Consider the following 24,968-nt stretch of genomic DNA (forward strand, 5'->3'; position numbering starts at 1 on the left):
TTTCCTTTCCTATTGAACACCGTTCTTTCCGTCTGAAATATTATCGTTTATTTACATACCTGCGGGTACCTGTGGATTGAATAGAAACATTGTTTGACTTGTTTGGACGAAGTTTACCGGTAGCATTTTGGATTCCTTTGTATGCATGTTGAAGGAGTGGATTACTGAAATCAATGGCGCCAACTCAATTGACTTTTTTGGACATAAAGAAGGACTTTATCGAACAAATCAAACATTCGTTGCGTAGCTGGGACCCTACGATTCCACGTTTGCCGATTCTGTCCTGGGCCGCCAATCATGACTAAAAAAGAGCTGAAACTAGAGACAGGAGTAGCAGAAGTCATGAAAACCAGTGATGCATGTTGAAGGAATAATATCATTAACTTAAACTTTTGCTTATATTAACTGTAACTCAGGAAAAACTTTTCAATTGTTGCGAGTTGCATATATATTTTTGTCCAGTATAGTAAAGAATGGCTAATTCTGAGAAAGTATTAAAACTTCTTAGGGCTAGGGGGCAGTATCATGAATTTCTGCCTGACTGACTTGCCCATAGTAAACTTCCTGTTACTCAGGCCCAGAAGCTAGGAAATGCATATAATTGGTAGAATTTGATAGAAAACACTTTGAAGTTTCTAAACTGTTAAAATAATGTCTGTGAGTATAACAGAATTGATATGGCAGGCGAAAACCCAGAGGAAAATCCATCCAGAAATCCTATGTTTTTGGAAGTAACAGGCCTTTCCAATGCAAGTCTATGGGCCTACATATAACAATTCCTCCCACATTGCAGTACCTATGGATTCCACTAGATGTCAACAGTCTTTATACAGAGTTTCAGGCTTGTTTCTTGAAAAACGAACAAGTAATAGTCGTTTTTTCCAAGGGAGCTCAACAGGAAAGTAGGCTTTTGGTGCGCCTGAATGAGGGCGTGCTCTTTGTTATTTTCCTTTCCTATTGAACACCGTTCTTTCCGTCTGAAATATTATCGTTTATTTACATACCTGCGGGTACCTGTGGATTGAATAGAAACATTGTTTGACTTGTTTGGACGAAGTTTACCGGTAGCATTTTGGATTCCTTTGTATATATGTTGAAGGAGTGGATTACTGAAATCAATGGCGCCAACTCAATTGACTTTTTTGGACATAAAGAAGGACTTTATCGAACAAATCAAACATTCGTTGCGTAGGTGGGACCCTTGCGATTGCAAGCAGAGGAAGATCTTCAAAGGTAAGTGATTTATTTAATCGCTATTTGCCATTTTGTAAAGCCTGTATTGGTTGAAAAAAATATTTGGATGTGGGGAGCTGTCCTCAGATAATCACATGGTATGCTTTCGCCGTAAAGCCTTTTTGAAATCTGACAAAGCAGTTGGATTAACCTCTTGGGGCTAGGTGGGACGCTAGCGTGCCACCCATGGTGCACTCCATCAACAGCAGGTGCATTTCAAGAGCGGCAAATTTGAATCCAAATAAATGTCAAAATTCAAATTTTTCAAAAATACAACTATGTTACACCATTTGAAAGATAAACATCTCCTTAATCTAACCACGTTTTACGATTTCAAAAAGGTTTTACGGCGAAAGCATAAATTTAGAGTATGTTAGGACAGTACATTTACAAGAGTTGTGTGTAATGTTTTGTCAAGTCAAAGACAGGGTCACCAAAACCATAAAACCAGCTAAAATGATGCACTAACCTTTTACAATCTCCATCAGATGACACTCCTAGGACATTATGTTAGACAATGCATGCATTTTTAGTTCTATCAAGTTCATATTTATATCAAAAAACAGCGTTTTACTATGGCATTGATGTTGAGGAAATCGTTTCCCTCCAATAACCGGCAGTCAAGTCAGCGTCACAAATTAAATAATTAAAATTAGAAAACATTGGTAAAATATTATATTGTCATTTAAAGAATTATAGATTTACATCTTTTGAACGCAATCAACTTGCCAGATTTAAAAATAACCTTACTGGGAAATCACACTTTGCAATAATCTGAGCACTGCGCCCAGAAAAATACGCGTTGCGATACAGACTAGACGTCATGTTGGGGAGATCTAAAATCGAAAATACTATGTAAATAATCCATTACCTTTGATTCTCTTCATCAGATGTCACTTCCAGGTATCACAGGTCCATAACGAATGTAGTTTTGTTCAAAAAAGCTCATCATTTATGTCCAAAAATCTCCGTCTCGTTAGCACATGATGTAAGCCAGCCGGACTTCTCGTCATGAACGAGGGGAAAAAATATATTTCCGTTCGTTCAAACATGTCAAACGTTGTATAGCATAAATCATTAGGGCCTTTTTTAACCAGAACATGAATAATATTCAAGGTGGACGAATGCATACTCTTTTATAACGTATTGGAACGAGGGTACCCAACATGAACTAGCGCGCCAGGTGTCTAATGGGACATCAACGTTCCATGGCTCTTGTTCGGTCAGATCTCCCTCCAGAAGACTCAAAACACTTTGTAAAGGCTGGTGACATCTAGTGGAAGCAATAGGAAGTGCCAAAATATTCCTAAACCCCTGTGTTTTTCAATGGGATAGGTTTAAAGTCAATACAACACATCAGGTATCCACTTCCTGTCAGAAAATGTCTCAGGGTTTTGCCTGCCAAATGAGTTCTGTTATACTCACAGACACCATTCAAACAGTTTTGGAAACTTTAGAGTGTTTTCTATCCATATATAATAAGTATATGCATATTGTAGTTACTGGGTAGGATTAGTAACCAGATTAAATCGGGTACATTTTTTTTATCCAGACGTGCAAATGCTGCCCCCTAGACCCAACAGGTTAACAAGACGTTAAGCTTTTAAATGATATAAGACACTTGTATGTTCATGAATGTTTAATATTGTGATGTTGACATTTGAATTTGGCGCTCTCCAATTTCACCGGATGTTGTCGGAAGAGGGTATTACTGTCCTGCCTGAGGGTCACATAGACCTGGGAGAGTTTGTCATTAAATGTATAACAAAGGATGACAAGGAATCTGCTTTTACTGCAGGAGCCAGACTGGGTAACCTGCATGTTTGGTTACTTAGGTGTGTCTCTTTTTTTACTCTCTGATGGGTGTGTTCTTTATAGCGTTCCTATTCTTCTTACAGAGGTGTATTGCTCCATAGCTCAGTGGTTAGAGCACTGGTCTTGTAAACCAGGGGTCGTGAGTTCAATTCTCACTGGGGCCTTGATTTTGACTCCACCCTCTGAGACATTCATCTGAAACTTTACACAGGGTGGGACATACCATTTCTCTCGCTCTATACAGCAGAAAGTTCAAAATGTGACAACAAACTGACCATATTGCCCTGCACAAATAATTATCTGCTGTACTACTACTACTGTAAGAGACATTGCCAAACAAACTGAGGATACGATTCCACGTTTGCCCATTCTGTCCTGGGCCGCCAATCATGACTAAAAAAGAGCTGAGACAGGAGTAGCAGAAGTCATGAAAACCAGTGATGCTTGTTGAAGGAATAATATCATTAACTTAAACTTTTGCTTATATTAACTGTAACTCAGGAAAAACTTTTCAATTGTTGCGAGTTGCGTATATATTTTTGTCCAGTATAGTAAAGAATGGCTAATTCTGAGAAAGTATTAAAACTTCTTAGGGCTAGGGGGCAGTATCCTGAATTTCTGCCTGACTGACTTGCCCATAGTAAACTTCCTGTTACTCAGGCCCAGAAGCTAGGAAATGCATATAATTGGTAGAATTTGATAGAAAACACTTTGAAGTTTCTAAACTGTTAAAATAATGTCTGTGAGTATAACAGAATTGATATGGCAGGCGAAAACCCAGAGGAAAATCCACCCAGAAATCCTTTGTTTTTGGAAGTAACAGGCCTTTCCAATGCAAGTCTATGGGCCTACATATAACAATTCCTCCCAGATTGCAGTACCTATGGATTCCACTAGATGTCAACAGTCTTTATACAGAGTTTCAGGCTTGTTTCTTGAAAAACGAACAAGTAATAGTCGTTTTTTCCAAGGGAGCTCAACAGGAAAGTAGGCTTTTGGTGCACGTGAATGAGGGCGTGCTCTTTGTTATTTTCCTTTCCTATTGAACACCGTTCTTTCCGTCTGAAATATTATCGTTTATTTACATACCTGCGGGTACCTGTGGATTGAATAGAAACATTGTTTGACTTGTTTGGATGAAGTTTACCGGTAGCATTTTGGATTCCTTTGTATGCATGTTGAAGGAGTGGATTACAGAAATCAATGGCGCCAACTCAATTGACTTTTTTGGACATAAAGAAGGACTTTATCGAACAAATCAAACATTCGTTGCGTAGCTGGGACCCTACGATTCCACGTTTGCCGATTCTGTCCTGGGCCGCCAATCATGACTAAAAAAGAGCTGAAACTAGAGACAGGAGTAGCAGAAGTCATGAAAACCAGTGATGCATGTTGAAGGAATAATATCATTAACTTAAACTTTTGCTTATATTAACTGTAACTCAGGAAAAACTTTTCAATTGTTGCGAGTTGCATATATATTTTTGTCCAGTATAGTAAAGAATGGCTAATTCTGAGAAAGTATTAAAACTTCTTAGGGCTAGGGGGCAGTATCCTGAATTTCTGCCTGACTGACTTGCCCATAGTAAACTTCCTGTTACTCAGGCCCAGAAGCTAGGAAATGCATATAATTGGTAGAATTTGATAGAAAACACTTTGAAGTTTCGAAACTGTTAAAATAATGTCTGTGAGTATAACAGAATTGATATGGCAGGCGAAAACCCAGAGGAAAATCCACCCAGAAATCCTTTGTTTTTGGAAGTAACAGGCCTTTCCAATGCAAGTCTATGGGCCTACATATAACAATTCCTCCCAGATTGCAGTACCTATGGATTCCACTAGATGTCAACAGTCTTTATACAGAGTTTCAGGCTTGTTTCTTGAAAAACGAACAAGTAATAGTCGTTTTTTCCAAGGGAGCTCAACAGGAAAGTAGGCTTTTGGTGCACGTGAATGAGGGCGTGCTCTTTGTTATTTTCCTTTCCTATTGAACACCGTTCTTTCCGTCTGAAATATTATCGTTCATTTACATACCTGCGGGTACCTGTGGATTGAATAGAAACATTGTTTGACTTGTTTGGATGAAGTTTACCGGTAGCATTTTGGATTCCTTTGTATGCATGTTGAAGGAGTGGATTACTGAAATCAATGGCGCCAACTCAATTGACTTTTTTGGACATAAAGAAGGACTTTATCGAACAAATCAAACATTCGTTGCGTAGCTGGGACCCTTGCGATTGCAAGCAGAGGAAGATCTTCAAAGGTAAGTGATTTATTTAATCGCTATTTGCGATTTTGTAAAGCCTGTATTGGTTGAAAAAAATATTTGGATGTGGGGAGCTGTCCTCAGATAATCACATGGTATGCTTTCGCCGTAAAGCCTTTTTGAAATCTGACAACGCAGTTGGATTAACAAGACGTTAAGCTTTTAAATGTTATAAGACACTTGTATGTTCATGATTGTTTAATATTGTGATGTTGACATTTGAATTTGGCGCTCTCCAATTTCACCGGATGTTGTCGGAAGAGGGTATTACTGTCCTGCCTGAGGGTCACATAGACCTGGGAGAGTTTGTCATTAAATGTATAACAAAGGATGACAAGGAATCTGCTTTTACTGCAGGAGCCAGACTGGGTAACCTGCATGTTTGGTTACTTAGGTGTGTCTCTTTTTTTACTCTCTGATGGGTGTGTTCTTTATAGCGTTCCAATTCTTCTTACAGAGGTGTATGGCTCCATAGCTCAGTGGTTAGAGCACTGGTCTTGTAAACCAGGGGTTGTGAGTTCAATTCTCACTGGGGCCTTGATTTTGACTCCACCCTCTGAGACATTCATCTGAAACTTTACACAGGGTGGGACTTACCATTTCTCTCGCTCTATAGAGTAGAAAGTTCAAAATGTGACAACAAACTGACCATATTGCCCTGCACAAATAATTATCTGCTGTACTACTACTACTGTAAGAGACATTGCCAAACAAACTGAGGATACGATTCCACGTTTGCCGATTCTGTCCTGGGCCGCCAATCATGACTAAAAAAGAGCTGAGACAGGAGTAGCAGAAGTCATGAAAACCAGTGATGCTTGTTGAAGGAATAATATCATTAACTTAAACTTTTGCTTATATTAACTGTAACTCAGGAAAAACTTTTCAATTGTTGCGAGTTGCGTATATATTTTTGTCCAGTATAGTAAAGAATGGCTAATTCTGAGAAAGTATTAAAACTTCTTAGGGCTAGGGGGCAGTATCCTGAATTTCTGCCTGACTGACTTGCCCATAGTAAACTTCCTGTTACTCAGGCCCAGAAGCTAGGAAATGCTTATAATTGGTAGAATTTGATAGAAAACACTTTGAAGTTTCGAAACTGTTAAAATAATGTCTGTGAGTATAACAGAATTGATATGGCAGGCGAAAACCCAGAGGAAAATCCACCCAGAAATCCTTTGTTTTTGGAAGTAACAGGCCTTTCCAATGCAAGTCTATGGGCCTACATATAACAATTCCTCCCAGATTGCAGTACCTATGGATTCCACTAGATGTCAACAGTCTTTATACAGAGTTTCAGGCTTGTTTCTTGAAAAACGAACAAGTAATAGTCGTTTTTTCCAAGGGAGCTCAACAGGAAAGTAGGCTTTTGGTGCACGTGAATGAGGGCGTGCTCTTTGTTATTTTCCTTTCCTATTGAACACCGTTCTTTCCGTCTGAAATATTATCGTTTATTTACATACCTGCGGGTACCTGTGGATTGAATACAAACATTGTTTGACTTGTTTGGATGAAGTTTACCGGTAGCATTTTGGATTCCTTTGTATGCATGTTGAAGGAGTGGATTACTGAAATCAATGGCGCCAACTCAATTGACTTTTTTGGACATAAAGAAGGACTTTATCGAACAAATCAAACATTCGTTGCGTAGCTGGGACCCTTGCGATTGCAAGCAGAGGAAGATCTTCAAAGGTAAGTGATTTATTTAATCGCTATTTGCGATTTTGTAAAGCCTGTATTGGTTGAAAAAAATATTTGGATGTGGGGAGCTGTCCTCAGATAATCACATGGTATGCTTTCGCCGTAAAGCCTTTTTGAAATCTGACAACGCAGTTGGATTAACAAGACGTTAAGCTTTTAAATGTTATAAGACACTTGTATGTTCATGATTGTTTAATATTGTGATGTTGACATTTGAATTTGGCGCTCTCCAATTTCACCGGATGTTGTCGGAAGAGGGTATTACTGTCCTGCCTGAGGGTCACATAGACCTGGGAGAGTTTGTCATTAAATGTATAACAAAGGATGACAAGGAATCTGCTTTTACTGCAGGAGCCAGACTGGGTAACCTGCATGTTTGGTTACTTAGGTGTGTCTCTTTTTTTACTCTCTGATGGGTGTGTTCTTTATAGCGTTCCTATTCTTCTTCCAGTGGTGTATGGCTCCATAGCTCAGTGGTTAGAGCACTGGTCTTGTAAACCAGGGGTCGTGAGTTCAATTCTCACTGGGGCCTTGATTTTGACTCCACCCTCTGAGACATTCATCTGAAACTTTACACAGGGTGGGACATACCATTTCTCTCGCTCTATACAGCAGAAAGTTCAAAATGTGACAACAAACTGACCATATTGCCCTGCACAAATAATTATCTGCTGTACTACTACTACTGTAAGAGACATTGCCAAACAAACTGAGGATACGATTCCACGTTTGCCGATTCTGTCCTGGGCCGCCAATCATGACTAAAAAAGAGCTGAGACAGGAGTAGCAGAAGTCATGAAAACCAGTGATGCTTGTTGAAGGAATAATATCATTAACTTAAACTTTTGCTTATATTAACTGTAACTCAGGAAAAACTTTTCAATTGTTGCGAGTTGCGTATATATTTTTGTCCAGTATAGTAAAGAATGGCTAATTCTGAGAAAGTATTAAAACTTCTTAGGGCTAGGGGGCAGTATCCTGAATTTCTGCCTGACTGACTTGCCCATAGTAAACTTCCTGTTACTCAGGCCCAGAAGCTAGGAAATGCATATAATTGGTAGAATTTGATAGAAAACACTTTGAAGTTTCTAAACTGTTAAAATAATGTCTGTGAGTATAACAGAATTGATATGGCAGGCGAAAACCCAGAGGAAAATCCACCCAGAAATCCTTTGTTTTTGGAAGTAACAGGCCTTTCCAATGCAAGTCTATGGGCCTACATATAACAATTCCTCCCAGATTGCAGTACCTATGGATTCCACTAGATGTCAACAGTCTTTATACAGAGTTTCAGGCTTGTTTCTTGAAAAACGAACAAGTAATAGTCGTTTTTTCCAAGGGAGCTCAACAGGAAAGTAGGCTTTTGGTGCGCCTGAATGAGGGCGTGCTCTTTGTTATTTTCCTTTCCTATTGAACACCGTTCTTTCCGTCTGAAATATTATCGTTTATTTACATACCTGCGGGTACCTGTGGATTGAATAGAAACATTGTTTGACTTGTTTGGATGAAGTTTACCGGTAGCATTTTGGATTCCTTTGTATGCATGTTGAAGGAGTGGATTACTGAAATCAATGGCGCCAACTCAATTGACTTTTTTGGACATAAAGAAGGACTTTATCGAACAAATCAAACATTCGTTGCGTAGCTGGGACCCTACGATTCCACGTTTGCCGATTCTGTCCTGGGCCGCCAATCATGACTAAAAAAGAGCTGAAACTAGAGACAGGAGTAGCAGAAGTCATGAAAACCAGTGATGCATGTTGAAGGAATAATATCATTAACTTAAACTTTTGCTTATATTAACTGTAACTCAGGAAAAACTTTTCAATTGTTGCGAGTTGCATATATATTTTTGTCCAGTATAGTAAAGAATGGCTAATTCTGAGAAAGTATTAAAACTTCTTAGGGCTAGGGGGCAGTATCCTGAATTTCTGCCTGACTGACTTGCCCATAGTAAACTTCCTGTTACTCAGGCCCAGAAGCTAGGAAATGCATATAATTGGTAGAATTTGATAGAAAACACTTTGAAGTTTCTAAACTGTTAAAATAATGTCTGTGAGTATAACAGAATTGATATGGCAGGCGAAAACCCAGAGGAAAATCCATCCAGAAATCCTTTGTTTTTGGAAGTAACAGGCCTTTCCAATGCAAGTCTATGGGCCTACATATAACAATTCCTGCCAGATTGCAGTACCTATGGATTCCACTAGATGTCAACAGTCTTTATACAGAGTTTCAGGCTTGTTTCTTGAAAAACGAACAAGTAATAGTCGTTTTTTCCAAGGGAGCTCAACAGGAAAGTAGGCTTTTGGTGCACGTGAATGAGGGCGTGCTCTTTGTTATTTTCCTTTCCTATTGAACACCGTTCTTTCCGTCTGAAATATTATCGTTTATTTACATACCTGCGGGTACCTGTGGATTGAATAGAAACATTGTTTGACTTGTTTGGATGAAGTTTACCGGTAGCATTTTGGATTCCTTTGTATGCATGTTGAAGGAGTGGATTACTGAAATCAATGGCGCCAACTCAATTGACTTTTTTGGACATAAAGAAGGACTTTATCGAACAAATCAAACATTCGTTGCGTAGCTGGGACCCTTGCGATTGCAAGCAGAGGAAGATCTTCAAAGGTAAGTGATTTATTTAATCGCTATTTGCCATTTTGTAAAGCCTGTATTGGTTGAAAAAAATATTTGGATGTGGGGAGCTGTCCTCAGATAATCACATGGTATGCTTTCGCTGTAAAGCCTTTTTGAAATCTGACAACGCAGTTGGATTAACAAGACGTTAAGCTTTTAAATGATATAAGACACTTGTATGTTCATGAATGTTTAATATTGTGATGTTGACATTTGAATTTGGCGCTCTCCAATTTCACCGGATGTTGTCGGAAGAGGGTATTACTGTCCTGCCTGAGGGTCACATAGACCTGGGAGAGTTTGTCATTAAATGTATAACAAAGGATGACAAGGAATCTGCTTTTACTGCAGGAGCCAGACTGGGTAACCTGCATGTTTGGTTACTTAGGTGTGTCTCTTTTTTTACTCTCTGATGGGTGTGTTCTTTATAGCGTTCCTATTCTTCTTACAGAGGTGTATGGCTCCATAGCTCAGTGGTTAGAGCACTGGTCTTGTAAACCAGGGGTCGTGAGTTCAATTCTCACTGGTGCCTTAATTTTGACTCCACCCTCTGAGACATTCATCTGAAACTTTACACAGGGTGGGACATACCATTTCTCTCGCTCTATACAGCAGAAAGTTCAAAATGTGACAACAAACTGACCATATTGCCCTGCACAAATAATTATCTGCTGTACTACTACTACTGTAAGAGACATTGCCAAACAAACTGAGGATACGATTCCACGTTTGCCGATTCTGTCCTGGGCCGCCAATCATGACTAAAAAAGAGCTGAGACAGGAGTAGCAGAAGTCATGAAAACCAGTGATGCTTGTTGAAGGAATAATATCATTAACTTAAACTTTTGCTTATATTAACCTGTTGGGTCTAGGGGGCAGCATTTGCACGTCTGGATAAAAAAAATGTACCCGATTTAATCTGGTTACTAATCCTACCCAGTAACTAGAATATGCATATACTTATTATATATGGATAGAAAACACTCTAAAGTTTCCAAAACTGTTTGAATGGTGTCTGTGAGTATAACAGAACTCATTTGGCAGGCAAAACCCTGAGACATTTTCTGACAGGAAGTGGATACCTGATGTGTTGTATTGACTTTAAACCTATCCCATTGAAAAACACAGGGGTTTAGGAATATTTTGGCACTTCCTATTGCTTCCACTAGATGTCACCAGCCTTTACAAAGTGTTTTGAGTCTTCTGGAGGGAGATCTGACCGAACAAGAGCCATGGAACGGTGATGTCCCATTAGACACCTGGCGCGCTACTTCATGTTGGGTACCCTCGTTCCAATACGTTATAAAAGAGTATGCATTCGTCCACCTTGAATATTATTCATGTTCTGGTTAAAAAAGGCCCTAATGATTTATGCTATACAACGTTTGACATGTTTGAACGAACGGAAATATATTTTTTCCCCTCGTTCATGACGAGAAGTCCGGCTGGCTTACATCATGTGCTAACGAGACGGAGATTTTTGGACATAAATGATGAGCTTTTTTGAACAAAACTACATTCGTTATGGACCTGTGATACCTGGAAGTGACATCTGATGAAGAGAATCAAAGGTAATGGATTATTTACATAGTATTTTCGATTTTAGATCTCCCCAACATGACGTCTAGTCTGTATCGCAACGCGTATTTTTCCGGGCGCAGTGCTCAGATTATTGCAAAGTGTGATTTCCCAGTAAGGTTATTTTTAAATCTGGCAAGTTGATTGCGTTCAAAAGATGTAAATCTATAATTCTTTAAATGACAATATAATATTTTACCAATGTTTTCTAATTTTAATTATTTAATTTGTGACGCTGACTTGACTGCCGGTTATTGGAGGGAAACGATTTCCTCAACATCAATGCCATAGTAAAACGCTGTTTTTGGATATAAATATCAACTTGATAGAACTAAAAATGCATGCATTGTCTAACATAATGTCCTAGGAGTGTCATCTGATGGAGATTGTAAAAGGTTAGTGCATCATTTTAGCTGGTTTTATGGTTTTGGTGACCCTGTCTTTGACTTGACAAAACATTACACACAACTCTTGTAAATGTACTGTCCTAACATACTCTAAATTTATGCTTTCGCCGTAAAACCTTTTTGAAATCGTAAAACGTGGTTAGATTAAGGAGATGTTTATCTTTCAAATGGTGTAACATAGTTGTATTTTTGAAAAATTTGAATTTTGACATTTATTTGGATTCAAATTTGCCGCTCTTGAAATGCACCTGCTGTTGATGGAGTGCACCACGGGTGGCACGCTAGCGTCCCACCTAGCCCCAAGAGGTTAACTGTAACTCAGGAAAAACTTTTCAATTGTTGCGAGTTGCGTATATATTTTTGTCCAGTATAGTAAAGAATGGCTAATTCTGAGAAAGTATTAAAACTTCTTAGGGCTAGGGGGCAGTATCCTGAATTTCTGCCTGACTGACTTGCCCATAGTAAACTTCCTGTTACTCAGGCCCAGAAGCTAGGAAATGCATATAATTGGTAGAATTTGATAGAAAACACTTTGAAGTTTCTAAACTGTTAAAATAATGTCTGTGAGTATAACAGAATTGATATGGCAGGCGAAAACCCAGAGGAAAATCCACCCAGAAATCCTTTGTTTTTGGAAGTAACAGGCCTTTCCAATGCAAGTCTATGGGCCTACATATAACAATTCCTCCCAGATTGCAGTACCTATGGATTCCACTAGATGTCAACAGTCTTTATACAGAGTTTCAGGCTTGTTTCTTGAAAAACGAACAAGTAATAGTCGTTTTTTCCAAGGGAGCTCAACAGGAAAGTAGGCTTTTGGTGCGCCTGAATGAGGGCGTGCTCTTTGTTATTTTCCTTTCCTATTGAACACCGTTCTTTCCGTCTGAAATATTATCGTTTATTTACATACCTGCGGGTACCTGTGGATTGAATAGAAACATTGTTTGACTTGTTTGGATGAAGTTTACCGGTAGCATTTTGGATTCCTTTGTATGCATGTTGAAGGAGTGGATTACTGAAATCAATGGCGCCAACTCAATTGACTTTTTTGGACATAAAGAAGGACTTTATCGAACAAATCAAACATTCGTTGCGTAGCTGGGACCCTACGATTCCACGTTTGCCGATTCTGTCCTGGGCCGCCAATCATGACTAAAAAAGAGCTGAAACTAGAGACAGGAGTAGCAGAAGTCATGAAAACCAGTGATGCATGTTGAAGGAATAATATCATTAACTTAAACTTTTGCTTATATTAACTGTAACTCAGGAAAAACTTTTCAATTGTTGCGAGTTGCGTATATATTTTTGTCCAGTATAGTAAACAATGGCTAATTCTGAGAAAGTACTAAAACTTCTTAGGGCTAGGGGGCAGTATCCTGAATATCTGCCTGACTGACTTGCCCATAGTAAACTTCCTGTTACTCAGGCCCAGAAGCTAGGAAATGCATATAATTGGTAGAATTTGATAGAAAACACTTTGAAGTTTCTAAACTGTTAAAATAATGTCTGTGAGTATAACAGAATTGATATGGCAGGCGAAAACCCAGAGGAAAATCCATCCAGAAATCCTATGTTTTTGGAAGTAACAGGCCTTTCCAATGCAAGTCTATGGGCCTACATATAACAATTCCTCCCAGATTGCAGTACCTATGGATTCCACTAGATGTCAACAGTCTTTATACAGAGTTTCAGGCTTGTTTCTTGAAAAACGAACAAGTAATAGTCGTTTTTTTCCAAGGGAGCTCAACAGGAAAGTAGGCTTTTGGTGCGCCTGAATGAGGGCGTGCTCTTTGTTATTTTCCTTTCCTATTGAACACCGTTCTTTCCGTCTGAAATATTATCGTTTATTTACATACCTGCGGGTACCTGTGGATTGAATAGAAACATTGTTTGACTTGTTTGGACGAAGTTTACCGGTAGCATTTTGGATTCCTTTGTATGCATGTTGAAGGAGTGGATTACTGAAATCAATGGCGCCAACTCAATTGACTTTTTTGGACATAAAGAAGGACTTTATCGAACAAATCAAACATTCGTTGCGTAGCTGGGACCCTTGCGATTGCAAGCAGAGGAAGATCTTCAAAGGTAAGTGATTTATTTAATCGCTATTTGCCATTTTGTAAAGCCTGTATTGGTTGAAAAAAATATTTGGATGTGGGGAGCTGTCCTCAGATAATCACATGGTATGCTTTCGCCGTAAAGCCTTTTTGAAATCTGACAACGCAGTTGGATTAACAAGACGTTAAGCTTTTAAATGATATAAGACACTTGTATGTTCATGAATGTTTAATATTGTGATGTTGACATTTGAATTTGGCGCTCTCCAATTTCACCGGATGTTGTCGGAAGAGGGTATTACTGTCCTGCCTGAGGGTCACATAGACCTGGGAGAGTTTGTCATTAAATGTATAACAAAGGATGACAAGGAATCTGCTTTTACTGCAGGAGCCAGACTGGGTAACCTGCATGTTTGGTTACTTAGGTGTGTCTCTTTTTTTACTCTCTGATGGGTGTGTTCTTTATAGCGTTCCTATTCTTCTTACAGAGGTGTATGGCTCCATAGCTCAGTGGTTAGAGCACTGGTCTTGTAAACCAGGGGTCGTGAGTTCAATTCTCACTGGGGCCTTGATTTTGACTCCACCCTCTGAGACATTCATCTGAAACTTTACACAGGGTGGGACATACCATTTCTCTCGCTCTATACAGCAGAAAGTTCAAAATGTGACAACAAACTGACCATATTGCCCTGCACAAATAATTATCTGCTGTACTACTACTACTGTAAGAGACATTGCCAAACAAACTGAGGATACGATTCCACGTTTGCCGATTCTGTCCTGGGCCGCCAATCATGACTAAAAAAGAGCTGAGACAGGAGTAGCAGAAGTCATGAAAACCAGTGATGCATGTTGAAGGAATAATATCATTAACTTAAACTTTTGCTTATATTAACTGTAACTCAGGAAAAACTTTTCAATTGTTGCGAGTTGCGTATATATTTTTGTCCAGTATAGTAAAGAATGGCTAATTCTGAGAAAGTATTAAAACTTCTTAGGGCTAGGGGGCAGTATCCTGAATTTCTGCCTGACTGACTTGCCCATAGTAAACTTCCTGTTACTCAGGCCCAGAAGCTAGGAAATGCATATAATTGGTAGAATTTGATAGAAAACACTTTGAAGTTTCTAAACTGTTAAAATAATGTCTGTGAGTATAACAGAATTGATATGGCAGGCGAAAACCCAGAGGAAAATCCACCCAGAAATCCTTTGTTTTTGGAAGTAACAGGCCTTTCCAATGCAAGTCTATGGGCCTACATATAACAATTCCTCCCAGATTGTAGTACCTATGGATTCCACTAGATGTCAACAGTCTTTATACAGAGTTTCAGGCTTGTTTCTTGAAAAACGAACAAGTAATAGTCGTTTTTTCCAAGGGAGCTCAACAGGAAAGTAGGCTTTTGGTGCGCCTGAATGAGGGCGTGCTCTTTGTTATTTTCCTTTCCTATTGAACACCGTTCTTTCCGTCTGAAATATTATCGTTTATTTACATACCTGCGGGTACCTGTGGATTGAATAGAAACATTGTTTGACTTGTTTGGATGAAGTTTACCGGTAGCATTTTGGATTCCTTTGTATGCATGTTGAAGGAGTGGATTACTGAAATCAATGGCGCCAACTCAATTGACTTTTTTGGACATAAAGAAGGACTTTATCGAACAAATTAAACATTCGTTGGGTAGCTGGGACCCTACGATTCCACGTTTGCCGATTCTTTCCTGGGACGCCAATCATGACTAAAAAAAGAGATGAAACTAGAGACAGGAGTAGCAGAAGTCATGAAAACCAGTGATGCATGTTGAAGGAATAATATCATTAACTTAAACTTTTGCTTATATTAACTGTAACTCAGGAAAAACTTTTCAATTGTTGCGAGTTGCGTATATATTTTTGTCCAGTATAGTAAACAATGGCTAATTCTGAGAAAGTACTAAAACTTCTTAGGGCTAGGGGGCAGTATCCTGAATATCTGCCTGACTGACTTGCCCATAGTAAACTTCCTGTTACTCAGGCCCAGAAGCTAGGAAATGCATATAATTGGTAGAATTTGATAGAAAACACTTTGAAGTTTCTAAACTGTTAAAATAATGTCTGTGAGTATAACAGAATTGATATGGCAGGCGAAAACCCAGAGGAAAATCCATCCAGAAATCCTATGTTTTTGGAAGTAACAGGCCTTTCCAATGCAAGTCTATGGGCCTACATATAACAATTCCTCCCAGATTGCAGTACCTATGGATTCCACTAGATGTCAACAGTCTTTATACAGAGTTTCAGGCTTGTTTCTTGAAAAACGAACAAGTAATAGTCGTTTTTTTCCAAGGGAGCTCAACAGGAAAGTAGGCTTTTGGTGCGCCTGAATGAGGGCGTGCTCTTTGTTATTTTCCTTTCCTATTGAACACCGTTCTTTCCGTCTGAAATATTATCGTTTATTTACATACCTGCGGGTACCTGTGGATTGAATAGAAACATTGTTTGACTTGTTTGGACGAAGTTTACCGGTAGCATTTTGGATTCCTTTGTATGCATGTTGAAGGAGTGGATTACTGAAATCAATGGCGCCAACTCAATTGACTTTTTTGGACATAAAGAAGGACTTTATCGAACAAATCAAACATTCGTTGCGTAGCTGGGACCCTTGCGATTGCAAGCAGAGGAAGATCTTCAAAGGTAAGTGATTTATTTAATCGCTATTTGCCATTTTGTAAAGCCTGTATTGGTTGAAAAAAATATTTGGATGTGGGGAGCTGTCCTCAGATAATCACATGGTATGCTTTCGCCGTAAAGCCTTTTTGAAATCTGACAACGCAGTTGGATTAACAAGACGTTAAGCTTTTAAATGATATAAGACACTTGTATGTTCATGAATGTTTAATATTGTGATGTTGACATTTGAATTTGGCGCTCTCCAATTTCACCGGATGTTGTCGGAAGAGGGTATTACTGTCCTGCCTGAGGGTCACATAGACCTGGGAGAGTTTGTCATTAAATGTATAACAAAGGATGACAAGGAATCTGCTTTTACTGCAGGAGCCAGACTGGGTAACCTGCATGTTTGGTTACTTAGGTGTGTCTCTTTTTTTACTCTCTGATGGGTGTGTTCTTTATAGCGTTCCAATTCTTCTTACAGAGGTGTATGGCTCCATAGCTCAGTGGTTAGAGCACTGGTCTTGTAAACCAGGGGTCGTGAGTTCAATTCTCACTGGGGCCTTGATTTTGACTCCACCCTCTGAGACATTCATCTGAAACTTTACACAGGGTGGGACATACCATTTCTCTCGCTCTATACAGCAGAAAGTTCAAAATGTGACAACAAACTGACCATATTGCCCTGCACAAATAATTATCTGCTGTACTACTACTACTGTAAGAGACATTGCCAAACAAACTGAGGATACGATTCCACGTTTTCCGATTCTGTCCTGGGCCGCCAATCATGACTAAAAAAGAGCTGAGACAGGAGTAGCAGAAGTCATGAAAACCAGTGATGCATGTTGAAGGAATAATATCATTAACTTAAACTTTTGCTTATATTAACTGTAACTCAGGAAAAACTTTTCAATTGTTGCGAGTTGCGTATATATTTTTGTCCAGTATAGTAAACAATGGCTAATTCTGAGAAAGTACTAAAACTTCTTAGGGCTAGGGGGCAGTATCCTGAATATCTGCCTGACTGACTTGCCCATAGTAAACTTCCTGTTACTCAGGCCCAGAAGCTAGGAAATGCATATAATTGGTAGAATTTGATAGAAAACACTTTGAAGTTTCTAAACTGTTAAAATAATGTCTGTGAGTATAACAGAATTGATATGGCAGGCGAAAACCCAGAGGAAAATCCATCCAGATATCCTATGTTTTTGGAAGTAACAGGCCTTTCCAATGCAAGTCTATGGGCCTACATATAACAATTCCTACCAGATTGCAGTACCTATGGATTCCACTAGATGTCAACAGTCTTTATACAGAGTTTCAGGCTTGTTTCTTGAAAAACGAACAAGTAATAGTCGTTTTTTTCCAAGGGAGCTCAACAGGAAAGTAGGCTTTTGGTGCGCCTGAATGAGGGCGTGCTCTTTGTTATTTTCCTTTCCTATTGAACACCGTTCTTTCCGTCTGAAATATTATCGTTTATTTACATACCTGCGGGTACCTGTGGATTGAATAGAAACATTGTTTGACTTGTTTGGACGAAGTTTACCGGTAGCATTTTGGATTCCTTTGTATGCATGTTGAAGGAGTGGATTACTGAAATCAATGGCGCCAACTCAATTGACTTTTTTGGACATAAAGAAGGACTTTATCGAACAAATCAAACATTCGTTGCGTAGCTGGGACCCTTGCGATTGCAAGCAGAGGAAGATCTTCAAAGGTAAGTGATTTATTTAATCGCTATTTGCCATTTTGTAAAGCCTGTATTGGTTGAAAAAAATATTTGGATGTGGGGAGCTGTCCTCAGATAATCACATGGTATGCTTTCGCCGTAAAGCCTTTTTGAAATCTGACAACGCAGTTGGATTAACAAGACGTTAAGCTTTTAAATGATATAAGACACTTGTATGTTCATGAATGTTTAATATTGTGATGTTGACATTTGAATTTGGCGCTCTCCAATTTCACCGGATGTTGTCGGAAGAGGGTATTACTGTCCTGCCTGAGGGTCACATAGACCTGGGAGAGTTTGTCATTAAATGTATAACAAAGGATGACAAGGAATCTGCTTTTACTGCAGGAGCCAGACTGGGTAACCTGCATGTTTGGTTACTTAGGTGTGTCTCTTTTTTTACTCTCTGATGGGTGTGTTCTTTATAGCGTTCCTATTCTTCTTACAGAGGTGTATGGCTCCATAGCTCAGTGGTTAGAGCACTGGTCTTGTAAACCAGGGGTCGTGAGTTCAATTCTCACTGGGGCCTTGATTTTGACTCCACCCTCTGAGACATTCATCTGAAACTTTACACAGGGTGGGACATACCATTTCTCTCGCTCTATACAGCAGAAAGTTCAAAATGTGACAACAAACTGACCATATTGCCCTGCACAAATAATTATCTGCTGTACTACTACTACTGTAAGAGACATTGCCAAACAAACTGAGGATACGATTCCACGTTTGCCGATTCTGTCCTGGGCCGCCAATCATGACTAAAAAAGAGCTGAGACAGGAGTAGCAGAAGTCATGAAAACCAGTGATGCATGTTGAAGGAATAATATCATTAACTTAAACTTTTGCTTATATTAACTGTAACTCAGGAAAAACTTTTCAATTGTTGCGAGTTGCGTATATATTTTTGTCCAGTATAGTAAAGAATGGCTAATTCTGAGAAAGTATTAAAACTTCTTAGGGCTAGGGGGCAGTATCCTGAATTTCTGCCTGACTGACTTGCCCATAGTAAACTTCCTGTTACTCAGGCCCAGAAGCTAGGAAATGCATATAATTGGTAGAATTTGATAGAAAACACTTTGAAGTTTCTAAACTGTTAAAATAATGTCTGTGAGTATAACAGAATTGATATGGCAGGCGAAAACCCAGAGGAAAATCCACCCAGAAATCCTTTGTTTTTGGAAGTAACAGGCCTTTCCAATGCAAGTCTATGGGCCTACATATAACAATTCCTCCCAGATTGTAGTACCTATGGATTCCACTAGATGTCAACAGTCTTTATACAGAGTTTCAGGCTTGTTTCTTGAAAAACGAACAAGTAATAGTCGTTTTTTCCAAGGGAGCTCAACAGGAAAGTAGGCTTTTGGTGCGCCTGAATGAGGGCGTGCTCTTTGTTATTTTCCTTTCCTATTGAACACCGTTCTTTCCGTCTGAAATATTATCGTTTATTTACATACCTGCGGGTACCTGTGGATTGAATAGAAACATTGTTTGACTTGTTTGGATGAAGTTTACCGGTAGCATTTTGGATTCCTTTGTATGCATGTTGAAGGAGTGGATTACTGAAATCAATGGCGCCAACTCAATTGACTTTTTTGGACATAAAGAAGGACTTTATCGAACAAATTAAACATTCGTTGGGTAGCTGGGACCCTACGATTCCACGTTTGCCGATTCTTTCCTGGGACGCCAATCATGACTAAAAAAAGAGATGAAACTAGAGACAGGAGTAGCAGAAGTCATGAAAACCAGTGATGCATGTTGAAGGAATAATATCATTAACTTAAACTTTTGCTTATATTAACTGTAACTCAGGAAAAACTTTTCAATTGTTGCGAGTTGCGTATATATTTTTGTCCAGTATAGTAAACAATGGCTAATTCTGAGAAAGTACTAAAACTTCTTAGGGCTAGGGGGCAGTATCCTGAATATCTGCCTGACTGACTTGCCCATAGTAAACTTCCTGTTACTCAGGCCCAGAAGCTAGGAAATGCATATAATTGGTAGAATTTGATAGAAAACACTTTGAAGTTTCTAAACTGTTAAAATAATGTCTGTGAGTATAACAGAATTGATATGGCAGGCGAAAACCCAGAGGAAAATCCATCCAGAAATCCTATGTTTTTGGAAGTAACAGGCCTTTCCAATGCAAGTCTATGGGCCTACATATAACAATTCCTCCCAGATTGCAGTACCTATGGATTCCACTAGATGTCAACAGTCTTTATACAGAGTTTCAGGCTTGTTTCTTGAAAAACGAACAAGTAATAGTCGTTTTTTTCCAAGGGAGCTCAACAGGAAAGTAGGCTTTTGGTGCGCCTGAATGAGGGCGTGCTCTTTGTTATTTTCCTTTCCTATTGAACACCGTTCTTTCCGTCTGAAATATTATCGTTTATTTACATACCTGCGGGTACCTGTGGATTGAATAGAAACATTGTTTGACTTGTTTGGACGAAGTTTACCGGTAGCATTTTGGATTCCTTTGTATGCATGTTGAAGGAGTGGATTACTGAAATCAATGGCGCCAACTCAATTGACTTTTTTGGACATAAAGAAGGACTTTATCGAACAAATCAAACATTCGTTGCGTAGCTGGGACCCTTGCGATTGCAAGCAGAGGAAGATCTTCAAAGGTAAGTGATTTATTTAATCGCTATTTGCCATTTTGTAAAGCCTGTATTGGTTGAAAAAAATATTTGGATGTGGGGAGCTGTCCTCAGATAATCACATGGTATGCTTTCGCCGTAAAGCCTTTTTGAAATCTGACAACGCAGTTGGATTAACAAGACGTTAAGCTTTTAAATGATATAAGACACTTGTATGTTCATGAATGTTTAATATTGTGATGTTGACATTTGAATTTGGCGCTCTCCAATTTCACCGGATGTTGTCGGAAGAGGGTATTACTGTCCTGCCTGAGGGTCACATAGACCTGGGAGAGTTTGTCATTAAATGTATAACAAAGGATGACAAGGAATCTGCTTTTACTGCAGGAGCCAGACTGGGTAACCTGCATGTTTGGTTACTTAGGTGTGTCTCTTTTTTTACTCTCTGATGGGTGTGTTCTTTATAGCGTTCCTATTCTTCTTACAGAGGTGTATGGCTCCATAGCTCAGTGGTTAGAGCACTGGTCTTGTAAACCAGGGGTCGTGAGTTCAATTCTCACTGGGGCCTTGATTTTGACTCCACCCTCTGAGACATTCATCTGAAAATTTACACAGGGTGGGACATACCATTTCTCTCGCTCTATACAGCAGAAAGTTCAAAATGTGACAACAAACTGACCATATTGCCCTGCACAAATAATTATCTGCTGTACTACTACTACTGTAAGAGACATTGCCAAACAAACTGAGGATACGATTCCACGTTTGCCGATTCTGTCCTGGGCCGCCAATCATGACTAAAAAAGAGCTGAGACAGGAGTAGCAGAAGTCATGAAAACCAGTGATGCATGTTGAAGGAATAATATCATTAACTTAAACTTTTGCTTATATTAACTGTAACTCAGGAAAAACTTTTCAATTGTTGCGAGTTGCGTATATATATTTTTGTCCAGTATAGTAAAGAATGGCTAATTCTGAGAAAGTATTAAAACTTCTTAGGGCTAGGGGGCAGTATCCTGAATTTCTGCCTGACTGACTTGCCCATAGTAAACTTCCTGTTACTCAGGCCCAGAAGCTAGGAAATGCATATAATTGGTAGAATTTGATAGAAAACACTTTGAAGTTTCTAAACTGTTAAAATAATGTCTGTGAGTATAACAGAATTGATATGGCAGGCGAAAACCCAGAGGAAAATCCACCCAGAAATCCTATGTTTTTGGAAGTAACAGGCCTTTCCAATGCAAGTCTATGGGCCTACATATAACAATTCCTCCCAGATTGCAGTACCTATGGATTCCACTAGATGTCAACAGTCTTTATACAGAGTTTCAGGCTTGTTTCTTGAAAAACGAACAAGTAATAGTCGTTTTTTTCCAAGGGAGCTCAACAGGAAAGTAGGCTTTTGGTGCGCCTGAATGAGGGCGTGCTCTTTGTTATTTTCCTTTCCTATTGGTACACCGTTCTTTCCGTCTGAAATATTATTGTTTATTTACATACCTGCGGGTACCTGTGGATTGAATAGAAACATTGTTTGACTTGTTTGGACGAAGTTTACCGGTAGCATTTTGGATTCCTTTGTATGCATGTTGAAGGAGTGGATTACTGAAATCAATGGCGCCAACTCAATTGACTTTTTTGGACATAAAGAAGGACTTTATCGAACAAATCAAACATTCGTTGCGATTGCAAGCAGAGGAAGATCTTCAAAGGTAAGTGATTTATTTAATCGCTATTTGCCATTTTGTAAAGCCTGTATTGGTTGAAAAAAATATTTGGATGTGGGGAGCTGTCCTCAGATAATCACATGGTATGCTTTCGCCGTAAAGCCTTTTTGAAATCTGACAACGCAGTTGGATTAACAAGACGTTAAGCTTTTAAATGATATAAGACACTTGTATGTTCATGAATGTTTAATATTGTGATGTTGACATTTGAATTTGGCGCTCTCCAATTTCACCGGATGTTGTCGGAAGAGGGTATTACTGTCCTGCCTGAGGGTCACATAGACCTGGGAGAGTTTGTCATTAAATGTATAACAAAGGATGACAAGGAATCTGCTTTTACTGCAGGAGCCAGACTGGGTAACCTGCATGTTTGGTTACTTAGGTGTGTCTCTTTTTTTACTCTCTGATGGGTGTGTTCTTTATAGCGTTCCAATTCTTCTTACAGAGGTGTATGGCTCCATAGCTCAGTGGTTAGAGCACTGGTCTTGTAAACCAGGGGTCGTGAGTTCAATTCTCACTGGGGCCTTGATTTTGACTCCACCCTCTAAGACATTCATCTGAAACTTTACACAGGGTGGGACTTACCATTTCTCTCGCTCTATACAGCAGAAAGTTCAAAATGTGACAACAAACTGACCATATTGCCCTGCACAAATAATTATCTGCTGTACTACTACTGTAAGAGACATTGCCAAACAAACTGAGGATATGATTCCACGTTTGCTGATTCTTTCCTGGGCCGCCAATCATGACTAAAAAAAGAGCTGAAACTAGAGACAGGAGTAGCAGAAGTCATGAAAACCAGTGATGCATGTTGAAGGAATAATATCATTAACTTAAACTTTTGCTTATATTAACTGTAACTCAGGAAAAACTTTTCAATTGTTGCGAGTTGCGTATATATATTTTTGTCCAGTATAGTAAAGAATGGCTAATTCTGAGAAAGTATTAAAACTTCTTAGGGCTAGGGGGCAGTATCCTGAATTTCTGCCTGACTGACTTGCCCATAGTAAACTTCCTGTTACTCAGGCCCAGAAGCTAGGAAATGCATATAATTGGTAGAATTTGATAGAAAACACTTTGAAGTTTCTAAACTGTTAAAATAATGTCTGTGAGTATAACAGAATTGATATGGCAGGCGAAAACCCAGAGGAAAATCCACCCAGAAATCCTATGTTTTTGGAAGTAACAGGCCTTTCCAATGCAAGTCTATGGGCCTACATATAACAATTCCTCCCAGATTGCAGTACCTATGGATTCCACTAGATGTCAACAGTCTTTATACAGAGTTTCAGGCTTGTTTCTTGAAAAACGAACAAGTAATAGTTGTTTTTTTCCAAGGGAGCTCAACAGGAAAGTAGGCTTTTGGTGCGCCTGAATGAGGGCGTGCTCTTTGTTATTTTCCTTTCCTATTGGTACACCGTTCTTTCCGTCTGAAATATTATCGTTTATTTACATACCTGCGGGTACCTGTGGATTGAATAGAAACATTGTTTGACTTGTTTGGACGAAGTTTACCGGTAGCATTTTGGATTCCTTTGTATGCATGTTGAAGGAGTGGATTACTGAAATCAATGGCGCCAACTCAATTGACTTTTTTGGACATAAAGAAGGACTTTATCGAACAAATCAAACATTCGTTGCGTAGCTGGGACCCTTGCGATTGCAAGCAGAGGAAGATCTTCAAAGGTAAGTGATTTATTTAATCGCTATTTGCCATTTTGTAAAGCCTGTATTGGTTGAAAAAAATATTTGGATGTGGGGAGCTGTCCTCAGATAATCACATGGTATGCTTTCGCCGTAAAGCCTTTTTGAAATCTGACAACGCAGTTGGATTAACAAGACGTTAAGCTTTTAAATGATATAAGACACTTGTATGTTCATGAATGTTTAATATTGTGATGTTGACATTTGAATTTGGCGCTCTCCAATTTCACCGGATGTTGTCGGAAGAGGGTATTACTGTCCTGCCTGAGGGTCACATAGACCTGGGAGAGTTTGTCATTAAATGTATAACAAAGGATGACAAGGAATCTGCTTTTACTGCAGGAGCCAGACTGGGTAACCTGCATGTTTGGTTACTTAGGTGTGTCTCTTTTTTTACTCTCTGATGGGTGTGTTCTTTATAGCGTTCCAATTCTTCTTACAGAGGTGTATGGCTCCATAGCTCAGTGGTTAGAGCACTGGTCTTGTAAACCAGGGGTCGTGAGTTCAATTCTCACTGGGGCCTTGATTTTGACTCCACCCTCTAAGACATTCATCTGAAACTTTACACAGGGTGGGACTTACCATTTCTCTCGCTCTATACAGCAGAAAGTTCAAAATGTGACAACAAACTGACCATATTGCCCTGCACAAATAATTATCTGCTGTACTACTACTGTAAGAGACATTGCCAAACAAACTGAGGATATGATTCCACGTTTGCTGATTCTTTCCTGGGCCGCCAATCATGACTAAAAAAAGAGCTGAAACTAGAGACAGGAGTAGCAGAAGTCATGAAAACCAGTGATGCATGTTGAAGGAATAATATCATTAACTTAAACTTTTGCTTATATTAACTGTA

General features: G+C 39.1%; 10 non-coding genes across 10 annotated transcripts; all 10 read left to right on the plus strand.

Annotated features, from left to right (window-relative positions):
* The first annotated feature begins 3,139 nt into the window (after positions 1–3,139).
* trnat-ugu (transfer RNA threonine (anticodon UGU)) lies at positions 3,140–3,212 on the plus strand. Its single transcript has one exon. It is a non-coding gene; the product is annotated as a tRNA-Thr (tRNA).
* A 2,567-nt stretch (positions 3,213–5,779) lies between these two features.
* On the plus strand, positions 5,780–5,852 carry trnat-ugu (transfer RNA threonine (anticodon UGU)). Its single transcript has one exon. It is a non-coding gene; the product is annotated as a tRNA-Thr (tRNA).
* Positions 5,853–7,474: 1,622 nt separating this feature from the next.
* trnat-ugu (transfer RNA threonine (anticodon UGU)) lies at positions 7,475–7,547 on the plus strand. The gene has a single exon. It is a non-coding gene; the product is annotated as a tRNA-Thr (tRNA).
* A 2,567-nt stretch (positions 7,548–10,114) lies between these two features.
* On the plus strand, positions 10,115–10,187 carry trnat-ugu (transfer RNA threonine (anticodon UGU)). The gene has a single exon. It is a non-coding gene; the product is annotated as a tRNA-Thr (tRNA).
* A 4,006-nt stretch (positions 10,188–14,193) lies between these two features.
* trnat-ugu (transfer RNA threonine (anticodon UGU)) lies at positions 14,194–14,266 on the plus strand. The gene has a single exon. It is a non-coding gene; the product is annotated as a tRNA-Thr (tRNA).
* A 2,569-nt stretch (positions 14,267–16,835) lies between these two features.
* On the plus strand, positions 16,836–16,908 carry trnat-ugu (transfer RNA threonine (anticodon UGU)). The gene has a single exon. It is a non-coding gene; the product is annotated as a tRNA-Thr (tRNA).
* Positions 16,909–18,531: 1,623 nt separating this feature from the next.
* On the plus strand, positions 18,532–18,604 carry trnat-ugu (transfer RNA threonine (anticodon UGU)). Its single transcript has one exon. It is a non-coding gene; the product is annotated as a tRNA-Thr (tRNA).
* A 2,569-nt stretch (positions 18,605–21,173) lies between these two features.
* On the plus strand, positions 21,174–21,246 carry trnat-ugu (transfer RNA threonine (anticodon UGU)). Its single transcript has one exon. It is a non-coding gene; the product is annotated as a tRNA-Thr (tRNA).
* A 1,609-nt stretch (positions 21,247–22,855) lies between these two features.
* Positions 22,856–22,928, plus strand: trnat-ugu (transfer RNA threonine (anticodon UGU)). Its single transcript has one exon. It is a non-coding gene; the product is annotated as a tRNA-Thr (tRNA).
* A 1,631-nt stretch (positions 22,929–24,559) lies between these two features.
* trnat-ugu (transfer RNA threonine (anticodon UGU)) lies at positions 24,560–24,632 on the plus strand. Its single transcript has one exon. It is a non-coding gene; the product is annotated as a tRNA-Thr (tRNA).
* Positions 24,633–24,968: the final 336 nt, after the last annotated feature.

The sequence above is a fragment of the Salmo salar genome, chromosome 05 (assembly GCF_965601325.2).
Source record: "Salmo salar chromosome 05, fSalSal1, whole genome shotgun sequence".
NCBI classification, from domain to species: Eukaryota; Metazoa; Chordata; class Actinopteri; order Salmoniformes; family Salmonidae; genus Salmo; species Salmo salar.